The following is a 19,320-nucleotide window of genomic DNA, read 5'->3' as shown; positions in this document are numbered from 1 at the left end:
AGCTGGAATAATCAACCAGAGAGCAAGGCAGGGCAGGAGAGAGCCTCTTTTGGCAATGCTGCTGCTTTCTGCTGGCTTAAAGTGCTTGTGAAAGCATGGGAGCAAGCCACTGGCCTCTCATGCAAAGGGGCATCACCTCACTGCTTCATACAGTCATTGAATGGGAGGGGTTGGAAGGCACCTCTGGAGATCAAGTCCAATTCCCCTGGCAGAGCAGGATCACCTAGGGCAGGTCACACAGGAACACATCCAAGTGGGTTTAGAAAGTCTTCAGAGAAGGAAACTCCACAGCCTCTCTGGGCAGCCTGCTCCAGGGCTCCAGCAGCCTCACACCAAAGAAGTTTCTCCTCCTGTTGAGGTGGAACCTCCTGGGTTCCAGTTTGCAGCCATTACCTCTTATGCTGTCACAGGACACCACTGAAGGAGCCTGGCCCCTGCTTCTTGACACTCACCCTTGAGTTATTTGCAAACACTGCTCAGATCCCCTCTCAGCCTTCTTTTCTCCAGGCTGAACAGCCCCAGGGCTCTCAGCCTTCCCTCCTCACACACAGGTTCCAGTCCCTTCAACATCCTCAGCATCCTCATTGGACTCTGTTCATTAGTTCCCTGTCCCTCTTGGACTGGGGAGCCCAGAACTGGACACAACACTCCAGATGTGGTCTCCCTAGGGCAGAGTAGATGGGGAGGAGAACCTCCCTTGACCTGCTGGCCTTACTCTTCTCAATGCACCCCAGGGTACCATTGCCCTTGTGGTCCTCAAGGTCACATTGCTGTCCCCTGGAGAACTTCTTGTCCTCCATGGAGGACTCCATGGAGCTGCTTTCCAGCAGGTCAAGCCCTAACCTGTACTGGTGCCTGGGCTTGTTACTCCCCTGGTGCAATGGTTTTTTGTTTCCTTGCACCACTCTATCTCTGCCCTCCTGGGCATCTTTCATGCCTGCACCAGCAAAAAAATAACATAACATAAACTCACATAAACTAAACTAAACTAAACTAAACTAAACTAATAAAATGAGCTCTTTAAGCTCCTCAAGTTCAACTGTCAACACCACCATGGCCATTAAACCATGTCCCCCCCTGCCATGTCCCCATGCTGCCTGAACACCTCCTGGGGTGGCGACTCCACCACCTTTGTGGACAATCTCTTCCCAAATCCATGTAAAAAGGAGGGGAAGTTTATTTCAGCCATCAGCAGAAGATAGAAATGAGAGCATTAAACATTTCTGTAGCAAGTCTTCAGCTTCCCACCAGGAAGGAAGGGAGCAAAGGGCACTGAAGATTCTGGAGATGCCTCGAGTTCCCCAGGATTCCCATCGGAGCTGTGTGCTTCCTTTGCTGCTATTTGCGCCTGGGGAGGTCCCTTCCCTCCTGCCGCTGCCACGGGGAAGTGTTTCTAGATCCTGTTTCACCTTCTGGGTCTTCTAAGCTGAAGGCAGCTGAGAGACAACAGCTGAGGGGAAGTGAGGAAGTTGCTCTGCCAAAGCCCTTGCTGGAAGCTTTCAGGCTGGCGGATTCCATGGCTGTGGAAAATGACTTTCCAGGGCAGCAGCCCTTGGGTGTCTCTCCCAGGAGGGGAACATGGAGTCTCAGAGCTGGTAGCTCTCAAACAAATGCAGAAAAACCCTCTGCAAGAGAGAGGTGGAGAACAGCCCTGGGCAGAGAGGGGCCACATGTCAAGAGCCCTTTCATTATTCTATTCTATTCTATTCTATTCTATTCTATTCTATTCTATTCTATTCTATTCTATTCTATTCTATTCTATTCTATTCTAATCCAATCCATTCTATTCTATTCTATTCTATTCTATTCTATTCTATTCTATTCTAATCCAATCATTTCTATTCTATTCTATTCTATTCTATTCTAATCCAATCCATTCTATTCTATTCTAATCCAATCCATTCTATTCTATTCTAACCCATTCCATTCCATTCCATTCCATTCCATTCCATTCCATTCCATTCCATTCCATTCCATCCCATTCTATTCTATTCTATTCTATTCTATTCTATTCTATTCTATTCTAATCCAATCATTTCCATTCTATTCCATTCCATTCTATTCTATTCTATTCTATTCTATTCTAATCCAATCCATTCTATTCTATTCTAACCCATTCCATTCCATTCCATTCCATTCCATTCCATTCCATTCTATTCTATTCTATTCCATTCCATTCCAATCCATTCCATTCTATTCTCTTCTCTTCTATTCTATTCTATTCTATTCTATTCTATTCTATTCTATTCCATTCCATTCCATTCCATTCCATTCCATTCCATTCTATTCTATTCTAATCCATTCCATTCCATTCCAATCCATTCCATTCCATTCTATTCTGTTCTGTTCTATTCTATTCTATTCTATTCTATTCCATTCCATTCCATTCCATTCCATTCTATTCCATGCCATTCCATTCCAATCCATTCCATTCCATTCTATTCTATTCCATTCCATTCCATTCCATTCTATTCCATTCCATTCCATTCCAAAAATATTATTTTCTTTCATTCTTTATTTTCTTTATAAATATTTTCTATTATTTCAGCATTTCTTTATTTTATTCTTTTATTCTTTCTTTTGTTTTCTTGTATTATTTTCTTTTCTTTATTTATGTAAAAAAAAAAAAAGTGGCATTGTTTCATTTCATTTTATTGTATTTCATTATTTTATTTGATTTTATTTCCCTCCCAGCAAGAGAGATTGGCCATTGGGATGTGCTGCCCAGGGAGGTGGTGGAGTCACCATCACTGGAGCTGTTCAAAAAAGGCTTGGACAGGACAGGACAGGACAGGACAGGACAGGATAGAATAGAATAGAATAGAATAGAATAGACCAGGCTGGAAGAGACCTTCAAGATCATCAAGTCCAACCTATCATCCAACACCACCTAATCAACTAACCCATGGCACCAAGCACCCCATCAAGTCTCCTCTTGAACACCTCCAGTGATGGTGACTCCACCACCTCCCCAGGCAGCACATTCCAATGGCCAATCACTCTCTCTGTGTAGAACTTCCTCCTAACCTCCAGCCTAAAACTCCCCTGGTGCAGCCTGAGACTGTGTCCTCTTGTTCTGGTACTGGATGTGGCACTTGGAGCCACGGTTTAGTTGCCAGGAGGTGTTAGGTGACAGGCTGGACTTGGTGATCTCTGAGGTCTTTTCCAAGCTGGTTGATTCTGTGATTCTATGAAAAAAACCCAACCCTGAACATATCACAAGAAGGAAGCAGAGGACCAGGAGTGCTAATAATATTTGTCTAATGACTGTGTCTCAGTTGCACCCAAGTGATAAAGCAGCAAAGGAGGCTTCTCTTTGAAGGTGGATGATATCACATCAACACCAGCCAGCGAATATTTACTGATGGCTCAGAAGTATTTCTCACCTCTGGCTAAAGGTTGCACATTTGAAGCAAGAAAAGAAAGACTACATCACAGGCAGGAAACATTTAAATGCTTAATTACTTCTTGGGCTTGGTTTTGGGTTGGAGGGGGGGGGTGGGGGTGGCATTGGCACCAGTTGCAGAGCCCCAAGCTTCTTAGGATGTATAAAAAGAGAGCACACCTGTCATGCCCTGAGTGAGCATGGAAGTGGGGGATGTGCCAAATGAAATACTGCCCCAAACTGCCTCAGGTGCCAGCTGGAAGTTGGCTCTGTAGCAGGTACCTGTGTAGCAGGGCAAGGAGTGTGGCTTTAAGGAGGTGCATTTGGGTTTCTAGCTTCTGCCTCACATTCACTTAGCATAAGGGCTTATAATGGGGGTTAGGGAATCACAGGATGGGAGGGGTTGGAAGGGACCTCTGGGGGTCATCCAGTCCAACCCCCCTGCCAGAGCAGGGTCACAGGTTGCAGAGGATGGTGCCTTGGAGGGTTTTGAATGGTGTTGATCCACTTGAGGAGGGTGTTTAAACTTTTGATTCAGACTTCTGAGTTTGCATAGAAGGTCTGAAATGCTTCTGCGAAGTGCAAAGAGGCTAGAGTGCAGTCTGTGGACCTTCTAGATCCTTCCTGTGACTGCTGAACTCCTTACAGCACATTCACAATCACTGCCACACTGCAGTTCTCTAGTAAACTGGGAATAATAGAAACAGAGAATGGTTTGGGCTGGAAGGGACCTTCAAGATCATCTAATTCCAACCCCCGCTGCCATGGGCAGGGACTCCTTCCCCCAGGCCAGGTTGCTCAAGACCTAGAATCATAGAATCAGTCAGGGTTGGAAGGGACCACAAGGATCATCTAGTTCCAACCCTGCTGCCATGGGCAGGGACACCCCACACTAGATCAGGCTGGCCAGAGCCTCATCCAGCCTGGGCTTAAACACCTCCAGGGATGGGGCCTCAACCACCTCCCTGGACAACCCATTCCAGGGCTTCCCCACTCTCACAGTGAAGAACTTCCTCCTCACATCCAGTCTGAATCTCCCCACCCCCACCTCATCCACCCTGGCCTTAAACACCTCCAGGGAGGGAAAAGTTGCATAGCTTGCCCCTCACCTGCTAAACAGATGGCACAGGGTGGAAACTAATTTATTTGACTTTCTGGGGTTTGGGGTGGTTTTGTTTATTAGGGGGGGAGGAGGTTTTTAATTGGTTTGGTCACCTTAGATTTAAATCACCAGAATCAAAGCACTAAGTTCAGCCTGAACCAGGTATTCCCAAAGCCCTATAAAAAGCAGGAGGTTTCTTTTGGAGAAGAATAATAAAGAAAACAGGAGAAGGATCCTCTTTCAAAGGAGCAACAAGAAGGAGGAGTTGGTAAACAGTCTGCAATTAGCCCCAACATGCTACCAGGGATTGCTTAATTGAGGCTGCCATAGTAAATTAACCAGATCCATGCCCTTGGAAGGACTGGTGAATCAAAATGACTTACAGATGGTTTCAATTATTCTGGATGCAACCATGTGCTGCTGCTTTGATTAGTTTATTTGTTGGGGTTTCTTTTCTCCCTTTCCCTACCCCCCCAACCCCCTCCTTCCTTCCTGCAAGGAAAATTAAGATGCCAAACAAACTAACCCACTCCTCATTTCCCCCTTAAATAGTAAGAGCTGAATGATTGATTGCATATCAGCTGCCAAAAAACCCCACCCCAACCCCAACCCACAATAAAAACCTCTCTGGGCTGCTCTTCGTGGATGCATTCAGGAGACACAAGCAACTTACAGTTCTTGTCTGACCTTAATGCCTCTCCCTACCAACTTAATCTGCCCTAGTTTCAGGCTTTAAAGAGCAATTATGACTGCTTAGCTTTACATGTCCCATAAATCATTTGCTGGGGGAAGCATCTGGAGAACTATAAAGCAGTTCATGAAGTAGTGGGGGAAATGTCCTTGCTGCCACGTCCAGATTGAGTGCTTGCAAGTAAAGAGGAGCTCTTTCCCCCAGCATTGAGCTGAAGGGCTCTTTCAATTCCTAGTTAGGAGTGCCCCTTGAAAAGTCATAGACTCATAGAACTGTTTGGGTTGGAAAAGAGCTCATTGAATCCAACCAGCAACCCAACACCACCATGGCCATTAAACCACATCCCAGAGTGCCACGGGCACAGGTTGCTTGTGAGGCAAGGGGTTAATTGTGGCTGGGAGTGATTCAGCTCTAGCCCTCTGCTTACACAACAAGTGACTGCACAGTCAGGTTGGGCTCCCTTGGCTTTGTCATCCTTTGTTTCTGTTTCTGTTGTTCCAGGGAAGGCATCAGAGATGTGGGCGAGCTCTTCCGTGCCGTGGGATGAGAACTCTCTTCCAAAAAGAGGAACTTGGTTATGAGACAGATCCGAGGTGGTGTGGGGAGATTAGTCACTGCCTGCTGTCTGGAACACTTCTGTTAACTGAGGTTTTGGAGAGCTTGCTGCAGGGGCTATGGGTCTTGGGCTTTCAGCACCACATCCACACCTGGCTTTAAATCCCTCCGAGGATGGTGAGTCCGCCAGCTCCCCGGGCAGCCTGTGCCACTGCCTTCTGGGGACCTAAGATCCAGCCTGAACCTCCCCTGGCACAACTGGAGGCTGTTTCCCCTTGTCCTGTCATTTGTTGCATGTGAGAAGAGACCAACCCCCACCTCACTCCAGCCTCCTTTCAGGGAGTTGTAGAAAGCAATGAGGTCTCCCTCAGCCTCCTCTTCTCCAGACTGAACAACCCCACTTCCAGAATACAGAATTCACCAGGCTGGAAAAGACTTCAAGATCATCCAGTCCAACCTCTCACCCAACACCATCTCAGCAACTAAACCATGGCACCAAGTGCCTCATCCAGGCTCTTCTTAAATACCTCCAGTGATGGTGACTCCATCACCTCCCTGGGCAGCACATCCCAATGGCCAGTCTCTCTGTCTATGAAGAACTTCTTCCTAACATCCAGCCTGAACCTCCCCTGGCACAGCTTGAGACTGTGTCCTCTTGTTCTGGTGCTGGGTGCCTGGGAGAAGAGACCAACCCCCACCTGGCCACAACCTCCCTTCAGGGAGTTGGAGAGAGCAAGAAGGTCTCCCCTGAGCCTCCTCTTCTGCAGGCTAAGCAACCCCAGCTCCCTCAGCCTCTCCTCCCAGGGCTGTGCTCCAGACCCCTCCCCAGCTTTGTTGCCCTTCTCTGGACACCTTCCAGCAGCTCAACATCTTTCCCTCAGCCTTTTCCCCACCAGGCTTGTGTTCAAGGCCCTTCACCAGCTCAGTTGCTCTTCTTGGGACCTGCTCCAGCACCTTAATGTCCTTCCTGCAGTGAGAGGCCCCAAACTGAACCCGGTACTCAAGGTGTGGCCTCACCATAGCAGAGTAGAGAGGGACAACCCCATCCCTAGACCTGCTGGCCACACTATTCCTGGTACCTTCAGCCCCTGTCAGCTCTTCTCCACAGATCTCTTTCTTCTAGATCACTACCCAGAGGATTACCCACATTACAGCTCGGGTTTGGTCAACTCAAACCCATTTTTTTGCTCAGGCATTAATAGCTTCTGTTGCTCACCACCACTTTTGGCTTGCCAAGGCTGCTTGCACTAAGTTGGGATTTCAACAGAACTCCACTGTTCCTTGCAGCCAAGTGAGATAATTCAGGTTTCTTGCTGATGCTGCTGAATTCCTGTTATAGCAGGAAACAAACATTTCCTTGGTAAGCTAACCTCATTTCTGATGGTGGTGAATGACTCACTGAGAAATCTCTCTTGACAGTGGCTGTGGCCAGCTCTAAACCCTCCTTTGCTAAGGGAGGAAGACTGTGGTGAGTTGTTTGATGGTGCAGGCTGCCACATCTGTGAGTACTGTTAATACTTTACACCCTGCAGGGCAGAACTGTGGCATCCATACTGATATCAGAGGATCTCATTTTATTTCCCATGGCAGCCAGCAGGTAGAGAAAGCACTTTCCTTCTTCCCAGATCACAAAAGGAACACCTCCTTCATTAAGACACTCTTAATTACCTCGTGCATAAGACAGGCCTTTTGCCTCGAAGGGGATGAAGGTAAATCCTTCCTGCTAACAGCTGTGCTGTGGATGCCAAGAGCTGTCTGAGCTTGAGAGCTCTCCTGAGTGTCTGAACACCAATGTTTCTTTCCACAGGGTGAAACTTTGCAGGAGTGCTTAGGTTTGCATCGTTCCTGCAGCAGTGCTTCCCGCTCTGACAACGTCTGTGCCAAACCCTGCTTCTCAGGTGAGCAGAATCAAAGAATCATGGAATTGTTTGGGTTGGAAAAGGCCTCCAAGGTCATGGAGTCCAACCATCAGCCCAACACCACCAACAAACCATCTCCCCAGAGTGCCATGGCCACACAGCTCTTGAACAAGTCCAGGGATGGGGATTCCACCACCTCCCTGGGCAGCCTGTGCCAATCCCTGACCCCTCCAGCAGCAAAGACATTGCTCCTCATCTCCAGCCTAACCCTCCCTGGCACAATTTCAGGCCATTGCCTCTCCTGTCACCTGTTGTGGCAGGTTTAGGATTAGGGTTAGGGCAGATGTGACTGCAGCCTCTGCAATGTGAAGCTTAGGGGAGGGCTCTTCACCATTTGTCCAGCTTGCTTCAGGCTTCTTGCTCTGTATTCTGCTCAAGGCTGTCACAGTTTTCAAATCTGAAGTTCTCAGTCTTAATCTAAAGAGAAAACAGAGACAAGACTGCAGGAGGAAGCCAACACACAACTTTGGTAGCAATGGCAGGTTGGATGAGGTCTTGAGCTGGCTGGGCTAGTGGAAGGTGTCCCTGCCCATGGCAGGGGGTTAGAATTAGATGGTACTCAAGGTTCCTTCCAACCCAAACCATTCTATGAATCTGAGTATCCTGCTCTGGCAGGGGGTTGGACTGGATGATCTTTCGAGGTCCCTTCCAGCCCCTAACACTCTGTGAGTCTGTAAATCATTTGAATTTGCCATCCAGAGGGACCTTGCCAGGCTGCAGAGCTGGACCCATGACAACCTCATGAGGTTCAATAAGACCAAGGGCAAGGTCCTGCAGCTGGGTTGGGGCAATCCCAGGCACTGATATGGGCTGGGCAGGGACTGGCTTGAGAGCAGCCCTGAAGTAAAGGACCTGGGGATGCTGGTGGAGGAGAAGCTCAACAGGAGCCAGCAGTGAGCACTTGCAGCCCAGAAAGCCAACCAGAGCCTGGGCTGCAGCAAGAGAAGCAGAGCCAGCAGGTCAAGGGAGGGGATTCTCCCCCTTTGCTTTGCTCTGCTGAGACCACAGCTGGAGCTCTGTGTCCAGTTCTGGAGCCTCTATTACAGGAAGGATCTGGAGGTGCTGGAAGGTGTCCAGAGAAGGGCCATGAGGATGAGCAGAGGGCTGGAGGACAGACTGAGGGAGTTGGGGTTGTTCACTCTGGAGAAGGCTCCAAAGAGACCTAATTGTGGCCTTCCAGTACCTGAAGGGGGCTGCAAGAAAGCTGGAGAGGGACTTTTAGAATACATAGAATAAACCAGGTTGGAAGAGACCTTCAAGATCATCGTGTCCAACCCATCAACCAATCCAACACCACCCAAACAACTAACCCACGGCACCAAGCACCCCAGCAAGTCTCCTCCTGAACACCTCCAGTGATGGCGACTCCACCACCTCCCCAGGCAGCCCGTTCCAATGGGCAATCACTCTCTCTGTATAGAACTTCTTCCTAACATCTAGCCTGAACCTCCCCTGGCGCAGCCTGAGACTGTGTCCTCTTGTTCTGGTGTCAGGGAGGGATAGGGCTGGGGGGAATGGAGCAAAAGTAGAAGTGGGGAGATTTAGATTGGATGTCAAGAAGTTGTTCCCCATGAGGGTGGTGAAAGCCTGGCACAGGTTGCCCAGGGAGGCTGTGGAAGCCTCATCCCTGGAGGTTCTTTAAGGCTAGACTGGATGTGGCTGTGAGCAACCTGCTGCAGTGTGAGGTGTCCCTGCCCATGGCAGGGGGGTTGTAACTGGCTGATCCTTGAGGTCCCTTCCAACCCTGGCAATTCTGTGATTCTAATTCCTGGGGTGGGGTTTTTTTTGTTGTTTTTAACATTATTTTCCAGAAGAGTAGGTGGGGAGACAGTCAAATGGGATGGGAAAGGTGCTACTGACTCATAGGGATGAGGAATAGGCAGCCTTGGAAGGCATCCTGGATTGATGCTTGCTGATTCATAACTTCCTACATCCATGTGGGGGGAGGAGGAAAAAAAAGTGTGGATTCTGCCCTGAGCTGTAATCTGCTGGGAACCCACCCTGCCTTCCCAGAGGCAGGCAGGAGTTTCAAAACTGGAGGAGGCTTTAACTTCTGCTCCCAGAAGAAGCTCCCATGAAAACTGTTTAGAACAATGGCCTCGTGGCTGTTTTAGGCTGTGCCTGGAAAAGTTTTCCACTGATCCTGAGCAGAAAGTAGTAGAATGCAAATAAATTACTGTTGGGTGTCATGGAATCCTAAAATCATAGAATGGTTAGGGCTGGGAGGTTCTCCTGCCCCTTTACTCTGCCCTAGTGAGACGACACCTGGAGTATCGTGTCCAGCTCCGGGCTCCCTCGGTCAAGAGGGGCAGGGAACCACTGGAGAGAGGCCAAGGGAGGCTCCAAGGATGCTGAAGGGAGTGGCACATCTGTGTGATGAGGAGAGGCTGAGAGCCCTGGGGCTGTTTAGCTTGGACAGGAGAAAGCTGAGAGGGGATCTGATCATCTCCTCAGGGAAGTGCTGGAGTTCCCAACCTTGGACACTCTAAGGATTCAGCTGGCAGGGTGCTGAGCCATCTTGTCTAGACCGAGCTTTTGCCAAGGAAGGTTGGACTGGATGATCTTTGGCTTACCTTCCAGCATGGGATTCTATGGTTTGATGACTTTCTGAAGCTGTTCAGAAGCCTTTGCAGGCCCCTGGGGGCTGTTTCTGGACTCTGATGGAGACTTGGCTCCTCTCCCCATTTTTTCTGAGCAGTGCATTTAGTGACTCTTGGAGCAGCTGAAACAGGAACTCTGTTTCTTAACCACACTGAAGAGCTTTGTGAATGAGCACACTGAGAAGGATCTGAGGTGCCTCCTCTTCTGCTCAGCTCCTCCAAACAGCTTTGTCCCCCTGGGAAGGGGGAAGGCCAGAGGCCAAATGCCAGGTCCAGCTGAGGCTGGCAAGTCCTCACACTATCTGGGGTTTCCTTCCAGGTGCTGTCAGATGAGGACTCAGCTTCTTTAGCTCCATCATGCCAGATGGCACCAAAGCAAGTTTTGATCTTCAGTGACTACCCTGAAAGATTTACAGTGCAAAGCTGAGGAGCACAAGGGTGGCTTCAGAAACAGCCATGAATCAACAGCAGCAGAGCTCATTAAGATGACAATTTCCTGATGATGGTAGGAAGAAGCCTGATGGTTTCATTAGCAATAAAAGGAAGGCTCCCTAAGACTTTTTGAGCTCAGTGTTTATTATTACTTGTAAGGAATTGATATTTAGGTCTTCTTTTTGGCTTTCTCCCAGTTGCTAGGCAACAGAGATGCTTGTGACATGCTAATCTTCAAGGATAGAGATGTAAGAGAATTATCTCCACCAAAGAGATGTGTGAAGGATTGCTCTTTTCCTTTTATTTCTTCTATTTATTTTCAATCTCACTAAAAGGGAGAAAAAGAAGGGCCTGGGAGAAGAGACTGTTGTCAGTTCTTGGAAGAGCTCTGTTGAGGTTCTGGAGACCTCTGCCTGCTCCTTTCCCATGAAGTTGAAACATCCTGGGGCTGGAATCGTGAAGTTCTTCTTCTCTGAAGCCAGCTCAGGGGCAAGTGCTCACCCTGTCTGCAGTGGGTGGTGGGCTTCTGGCACCCCCCTGTTCTCCCAGCTGCCTTTCCAACCTGGGCACCTTGTCCTGCCTGCCCACAGTGGGTCCTACAGGCTCGGTGCCTCGGCCTCATGGAGTCACAGAATGCAACAGGTTTGCAGAGACCCTCAAAGGTCTCCTTGCCCAACCTGCCTGCAGCCAGCAGGGACATCCCCAGCTACAGCAGGCTGCTCAGGGCCACTTCAAGTTTGACCTTGAATATATCTCCAAGGTGGGGCCTCAACCAGATCTCTGGGCAACCTGTTCCAGTATTTCATCGCCCTCATTGTGCAGAACTTCCTCCTGGTGTCCAACCTTAATCTGCCCTGCTCCAGTTTCAAGCCATTGCCTCTCACCCTATCCCCACAGGTCCTTCTAAACACTCCCTCCCCAGCCTGCCTGTAGGTAGCCTTCAGATATTGAAATGTAGCTCTAAGGTCTCCCTGGAGCCTTCTCTTCTCCAGGCTGAGCAGCCCCAACTCTCTCAGCCTGGCTCGAATATCTTCTGGGCTGTGGAGCAGAAGGAGCATCAAGGCCAGGTGGCATGGCTGCAGTTTTGCTCCCTGGTACCCAGCTGCCAGGGGAGAGCCCTCAGATTTACAGCTGAGGCAAGCTGCAGTGGGTTTTTCCTTTCCCCCCCATGCTGTAATGGGCTGCAGCTCATCACAGAAGACAAAACCTGCAGAAGGAAGGTCATCAAGCATGATATGTTGTCCATGGGACAGCAATGTGCCCTTGTGGCCAAGAAGGCCAATGCTGTCCTGGGAGGCATTAAGATGTCCATTGCCACTGGGTCAAAGGATGTTCTCCTGCCCCTCTACTCTGCCCTAGTGAAGCCACATCTGCAGTATTGTGGCCAGTTCTGGGCTCCCCAGTTCAGAAGGGGCAGAAATATTCTACAGAGAGTCCAGCAGAGGCTACAGGGATGCTGAAGGGACTGCAACATCTGTGTGGTGAGGAAAGACTGAGAGTCCTGGGAGTGTTTAGCCTGGTGAAGAGAAGGCTGAGAGGGGATCTGAGCAATGGTTGCAAATATCTGAAGGGTTGGTGGCAAGAAGGGGCCAGGCTCTTGTCAGTGCTGTCCTGTGTTTGGACAAGGGACAGTGGACACAAACTGGAACCCAGGGAGCTCAACCTCAACGTGAGGAAAAACTTTGTTGTGAGGCTGCTGGAGGCCTGGAGCAGGCTGCCCAGAGAGGCTGTGGAGTCTCCTTCTCTGGAGACATTCAAAACCCACCTGGATGTGTTCCTGTGTGACCTGCCCTAGCTGATCCTGCTCTGGCAGCGGGGTTGGACTGGATGATCTCCAGAGGTCCCTTCCAACCCCTAGCATCCTGTGATTCTATGAAGTCATTAACATTAACTAGACAACAATAACACCCTTCAGGGATCCATTGTTATCTCTGAAGGAAAGAGAGGAAATGAAAATGTGACATCTCTCTGTGGGGTCTGTAGGGCTCCAAGCTCATTTCTTTTAGTGCCTTAGGAAAGGAAAACAAGGATGGATTTCAGCTCTGAGGGCTTTGCTGCCGTGATTAATGGTCTGTAGCTCTCATAACAACTACATTATCCTTGTAGCAATAAGAGTTATTATCTGATGGCTTTCACATTGTGCTCCCCTTGTGCTCCCAGGTTTGGTGTATGTCACACACCTGCTTGGCTGGAACGAGGATAATGAGTGCTTGACAGACTCCAACTGCCTGCAGGAGAAGAGCAGGTAAGGGTTTCAGCACAGTGCTTTGAGGGCCAGCTCTTCTGCTTCAGGTTCCCCTACACTGGCCAGTTTGGAGACTCAGCTGGCCAGGGTGCTGGGGCAGCTCATTTCAATTGCACTATCACCTAGGAAGCTTGGCTCAGAGGATCCTTGAGGTCCCTTCCAAAGTGGGATGCTGATGGCTGCTGAAGCTTGGTTCTGCCTCTCGTTCACATTGTTTACAAAGGTTTCCACAAAGAGAGGAAAAGCTGATGTTTGGTGGCTCTTTCACCACTTAATCTGCAAAGAGATATCATAGAGTCACAGAATTGTCAGGGTTGGAAGGGAGCTCAAGGATCAGCCAGTTCCAAGCCCCTGCCATGGGCAGGGACACCTCACACTACAGCAGGTTGCTCACAGCCACCTCCAGCCTGGCTGCAAACACCTCCAGGGATGAGGCTTCCACCACCTCCCTGGGCAGCCTATGCCAGGCTCTCACCACCCTCATGGGGAAGAACTTCTTCCTAACACCGAATCTGAATCTGCTTACTTCTAGTTTTGCTCCATTCTCCCCAGTCCTATCACTCCCTGACACCCTCAAAAGTCCCTCCTCAGCTTCCCTGTAGCTCCCTTAAGACTCTGGAAGGTCACAATAAGGTCTTCTGAGAGCTTTCTCTCCTCCAGACTGATCAACCCCAACTCCCTCAGTCTGTCCTCATAGGAGAGGTTCTCCAGCCCTCTGCTCATCCTCGTGGCCCAGCAAAGGTATCAGGCTCAGGCCATCTCTGAACAGCTTCTTGAAAACACCACCATGTGGACTCCTTTTTCCCTTCCTTGTGCTCAGTGACAGAGGTAATACTGCATCCTTCTCCATCACTGGAACAGGCTGCCCAGGGAGGTGGTGGAGTCCCCATCCCTGGAGGGATTTGAAAGATGCATGGATGCGGTGCTGGGAGCCCTGCTTTAGTGGCAGTGCTGGGGTTGTGAGGTCTGGGTGAGTGCTTGGACAAAGGATGGCAGTTGGGAGCCTCTTACACTCTAAGCAGTCAGAGGCTCTTTGTTTTCCCTCTAGTAGGGACCCTGGGCAGGCTGGGGAAGATTTGTGCAGATGGTCATCAAATCAAAGTCCTGCAAGAAAATAGGACAACATCTTCAACTGCTTCCAGATCAGGCTGAAAATATGACTGCATGGGTTTTCATGGCTTCCTGCCTTAACACAAGAAGGAAGCTCAGTGTGAACTCTCTCCTGTGCACCATTTTGTGTGCATCATTACCAAAGAGCTGAGCAGATTCTGCTCTCTTGAATTAAGCTATAATTGTTTTTACTGCACATCTTGTCCAAGCAGATGAATGAAATCATGGAGTCACTGAATCACAGAATTGTTTGGGTTGGAAAAGTCTTTTAAGACCATTGAGTTCAACTGTCAACCTAAGACCACCCATGGCCATTAAACCACATCCCCCCAGTGCCATGGCCACAGGCTTCTTGAACACCTGCAGGGATGGGGACTCCACCACCTCCCTGGGCAGCCTGTGCCAAAGCTCTCCATTCAACCATGCAGGTCTCCTTCCTCAATGGCTTGTCTCTGGGGACATGGGGCTGGCCTGCTCCTGTGCCTTTAAGACTTAAATGCTGATGGATAAAGAATGGACTGGACTGGACTGGACTGGACTGGAATGGAATGGAGTAGGATAGGATAGGATGGAATGGAATGGAATGGAATGGAATAGAATAGAATAGAATAGAATAGAATAGAATAGAATAGAATAAACCAGGTTGGAAGAGACCTTTGAGATCATCAAATCCAACCTATCACCCAACACCATCTAATCAACTAAACCATGGCATCCAGGCTCTTCTTAAACACCTCCAGGGACTGTGACTCCACCACCTCCCTGGGCAGCACATCCCAATGGCCAATCTCTCTTTCTATGAAGAATTTCTTCCTATCATCCAGCCTAAACTTCCCCTGGCACAGCTTGAGACTGTGTCCTCTTGTTCTGGTGCTGGTTGCCTGGGAGGAGAGACCAACCCCCTTCTGGCTACAACCTCCCTTCAGGGAGTTGTAGAGAGCAAGAAGGTCTCCCCTGAGCCTCCTCTTCTGCAGGCTAAGCAACCCCAGCTCCCTCAGCCTCTCCTCACAGGGCTTGAGCTTCAGTAAGTGTACACAGAGTGAATCAAACCTGAACAAGCCACTCCTGGCTTCTAGCTGTTATTTAGGTTATTGTTTTTCCTTCAGATAAAGTCAGTCCTCAGGGGAAAGAAATAAATACAAATTCTCTTTAGGTAATCAGAATGACATGGAGTGAAATCCCAAAGGATTTAACAGCCTGCATGGAACCATCCAGGCTGGCTCCCCACTGGACACTGCAAATGATGCAAAGTGAAGGTGAGGGAAGGCATAGCCTGAGCTCTTCAAGCTTGGCTTGTGGAGAGTGATTGCTCAAAGTGAAAAGCCAAAGGCATTCAGGCATTGGCACAGGCTGCCCAGGCAGGTGGTAGAGTCACCATCCCTGGAGGTGCTCAAGGAACCTGTGGCCATGGCACTCTGGGACAAGATGATCTGATCCCAGAAATGTTTTTACAACATGCCTGTGAGGCTTTTAGGACCAGAGAGTTGTTCCAGCTGGAAAAGACCTCTCAGACCATAGAGTCCAACCATGACCCTCAGACCACCATGACCATTGAACCACCAGGCCATCCTCTTCCTGATGAAGAATGAGGCAGCTCCCACTCCCTGAAGGGGGAATTTGTACACTGGTGATTGAAGTCCTTCAATCATGCCTGACTCAAATTCAAACAGTTTGAAGTCTCCTTTCAGTTTTACAAGTTTATTCCCAATAATCTCTCTGACAGCAGCCTCAAACAGCCAGCCCAGACCCCGAAACAGCCAAAAGTTTCTGCTTGTGGAGTGATGAAATCCTCTCTGTGCAAGGAGTCCATAGTAAGCCTGTGTAATACATTGTCCTGGTTCCCATGGCTACCTCTAATAATGTTTGTAGACCTCAGCAGTGTCTACCTCCAGCCAAAAAGAAACCAAAGAAACAAACCCCACAACCTTTATTGAGATCCACTTCCTGCTGTATTTGGCACAAGAACCTGAAGGCAGGAACCATTCTGGGTTTACAGGAAACAGATAGGGCATGTTCACACTTCCCAACCTGGGGGGGGGTGTTGTTGGGGGCTTTTTTTCCCCCCAAATCCCAGGTGGTTAGAGCAGCACTTACACAACTGGAGCATGCAGAATGAGCTCAGTCACTCGTGGAGCAACCAGCAGGAGGGCTGATGCCTCATCTGTGCACAGGAGAGCTTCCTGCAGAAGAGGAGGCTCAGAGGAGACCTTATTGCTCTCTACAGCTACCTGAAGGGTAGTTGAGTGCCTTGAGTATTGTGTCCAGTTCTGGGTCCCTCAGTTCAAGAAGGATATTGAGACACTTGAATGTGTCCAGAGAAGGGCAAGGAGGCTGAGGAGAGGCTGAGGGAGCTGGGGTTGCTTAGCCTGGAGAAGAGGAGGCTCAGGGGAGACCTTCTTGCTCTCTACAACTCCCTGAAGGGAGGCTGTAGCCAGGTGGGGGTTGGTCTTTTCTCCCAGGCAGCCAGCACCAGAACAAGAGGACACCATCTCATGCTGTGCCAGGGGAAGTTCAGGCTGGATGTGAGGAAGAAGTTCTTCATAGAAAGAGAGATTGGCCATTGGGATGTGCTGCCCAGGGAGGTGGTGGAGTCACCATCCCTGGAGGTGTTTAGGAGGAGCCTGGATGAGGCACTTGGTGCCATGGTTTAGTTGATTAGATGGTGTTGGGTGAGAGGTTGGACTGCATGATCTCAAAGGTCTTTTCCAACCTGGTTAATTCTAATTTTAATTCTAATTTTTTAATAGCCCAGCTTGGTAGTGTTGGTGGTGTTAAAGCATGGATTCCTAGGCAAGCCATGCCTTCCTGCATGGCTAATTAGCTTGCCTAAAGATATCACAGGTGATGGACTCAAGTGGGGGATTGGACTTCAGGCAAAACTTCTTCATGAGAAGGGGAGTGCAGCACTGGAGCAAGGCTGCCCAGATGAGCATGGGATCATAGAGCCATAGAATCATAGCATCATAGACTCTAGAATCATACAATGGTTTGGGTTGGAAGGGACCTCAATGATCATCCAGTTCCAACCCCCCTGCCATGAGCAGGGACACCTCCCACCAGCCCAGGGTGCTCAAGGTCTCATCTAACCTGGCTGCAACACCTCCAGGGAGGAGGCATCCACAGCCTCCCTGGGCAACCTGTTCCAGTGTCTCCCCACCCTCACTGGAAAGAACTTCCTAGTCTCCAGTCTCAAACTCCCCTCTTCCAGCTTCAATCCATTCCCTCTCATCCTATCACTCCCAACCCCTGTCAAAAGTCCCTCCCCAGCTCTCCTGTATCTCCTTCAGGTACTGGAAGGCTGCTCTGAGCTGGTTGGGCTCACCAATCTCAGAAGTCTTTTCCAACAGAAACAGTTCCCTGATTGTTAATGCATTTATTAAATTACAAATTGAATTAATGTTAGTTTTGTTCTAACTACTGTTGGCTCCAAGACCTTCCTCACAAATCCTTCTCTTTCCTGCCCCTCCTCCAAGACACCCCTTGAGCACACAAGTGAGCTCAGTCTCTCTGCCCTGCAGCTTTTCATTCACCTCTCCTTGATCCCTGACTGATATTTCTGGCTCAGTGCACATATTCCTCTTTCCCAGGCCTGACTTTTCCAACACATCCCACCTACCTCAGCTGCTTTTTGGCAGGGGAGGGGATGGGGAACAGTGGGAACTGGCAGCTGGAGAGCAGCAGCACCCAGCAGATGCACAGAGCCGGGAAGGAAGGAAATTCTGCATCAAGTAGTGCAGATGGAGCCTGACCCTATTGTATTCACTTGGCCCTGCCTTTGAATGACCAAATCCTTCCCTCAGTCCTGAGCAGCTCTTTCTGTGGCTACTGCAAACTCAAGACTAGTCCACAACCACTCACACAGCTGGGCAATGACAGTTTCACAGAACCAAAGGATTGTCTTGGTTGGAAAAGACCTTCAAGATCCTCAAGTCCAAAGTGAGTTTGCTACCTTAAGTGTCAGGCTTGCTACAGGATTAGCTTCTCATGAGGGAAAAAAATAGCTTCTCCACATATGAAAGCTTAGAAACAGGCACATAATGGGAAGCTTAAGGAGGTACAAGCTGGAACAAGCCCAGAGCAGGGCAATGAAGCTGGGGAAGGGTCTGGAGAACAGGGCTGGGGAGGAGCAGCTGAGGGAGCTGGGGGTGTTCAGTGTGGAGAAGAGGAGGCTGAGGGAGACCTCATTGCTCTCTGCAGCTCCCTGAGAGGAGGTTGCAGTGAGGTGGGGGTTGGTCTCTTCTCCCTAGTCTCAGGTGATAGGAGAGGAAATGGCCTGAAACTGTGCCAGGGGAGGTTTAGGTTGGAGAGGAGGAAAAATTTGTTTGCTGCAAGAGTGGCCAGGGACTGGCAGAGGCTGCCCAGGGAGGTGGTGGAGTCCCCATCCCTGGAGGTGTTCCCGAAATGTGTGGCCATGGCATTGAGGGATATGGTTTAATGGCTGTGGTGGTGGTAGGCTGAAGGTTGAACTGGGTGATCTTGGAGGCCTTTTCCAACCCTGACAGTCCAAGGATTCTGTGAGGATGTGAGTCACTCCAGATGAAAATACCTGCACATTTTTGTATTTAGTTAGTTACAAGCACAGCTATCTTCTGGCCACAGATTCCTGGCAACCAAGAGACACAAGCATCTATCACACATAATAAGCAACAAGCTGTGCTAGCAAGCATGGAAAAATAAAACCCCAAAACAACCCCCCAAAAAAGGGAGAAAAGCCTAAAATCTCTCTTCCAAAAGCATCAGAAGAGAGCTTTGCTACCAACTCCTGTTCCACCCTTCTAAAATCCTCTCTAAGGCAACATCTTGAAGGATGTCTTCTGCTCAGCCTTAACCTACAACTTCCTGTTTACTTGGAACTGTAGAATGGTTTATTTTCAGCCTTGTGTTTGTTTGCTTTCCTCTTTTGTTTGGCTGTTCCCCACCACCACCACCACCACCTCCAAGATGATTTCAATGCCTTGCGAAAGCCGACGGGGAAGTTCGTTCCAAGAAAGAAGTTAATGAAGGCAGCAGGATCCTGCAGGTTCCTTGCAGAATTAGAAACCTGTGGCCATGGAAACAAAAAGAGAAGCGAAACCTGAGGTTCCCCTTCTCTTCTCTGTGATGAGAAACCAGCAGTGTGGTGATATCTGAGGACAAATGCTTTCCTCGTAGCGACTCCAAGGCGTCAGGGGACAGGAGGGCGTCAGGCAAACGCCAAAGGATAGAAGCACAGAATTGTCCTGCTTGGAGAACAGCTCTAAGGTCACTGAGTCCAACCATCCACATAACACCACCATGGCCA

Source organism: Dryobates pubescens, chromosome 15 (genome assembly GCF_014839835.1).
Source record: "Dryobates pubescens isolate bDryPub1 chromosome 15, bDryPub1.pri, whole genome shotgun sequence".
Lineage (NCBI taxonomy): Eukaryota > Metazoa > Chordata > Aves > Piciformes > Picidae > Dryobates > Dryobates pubescens.
The sequence above is the reverse complement of the archived record's forward strand: the minus strand, read 5'-3'. Positions refer to the sequence as shown.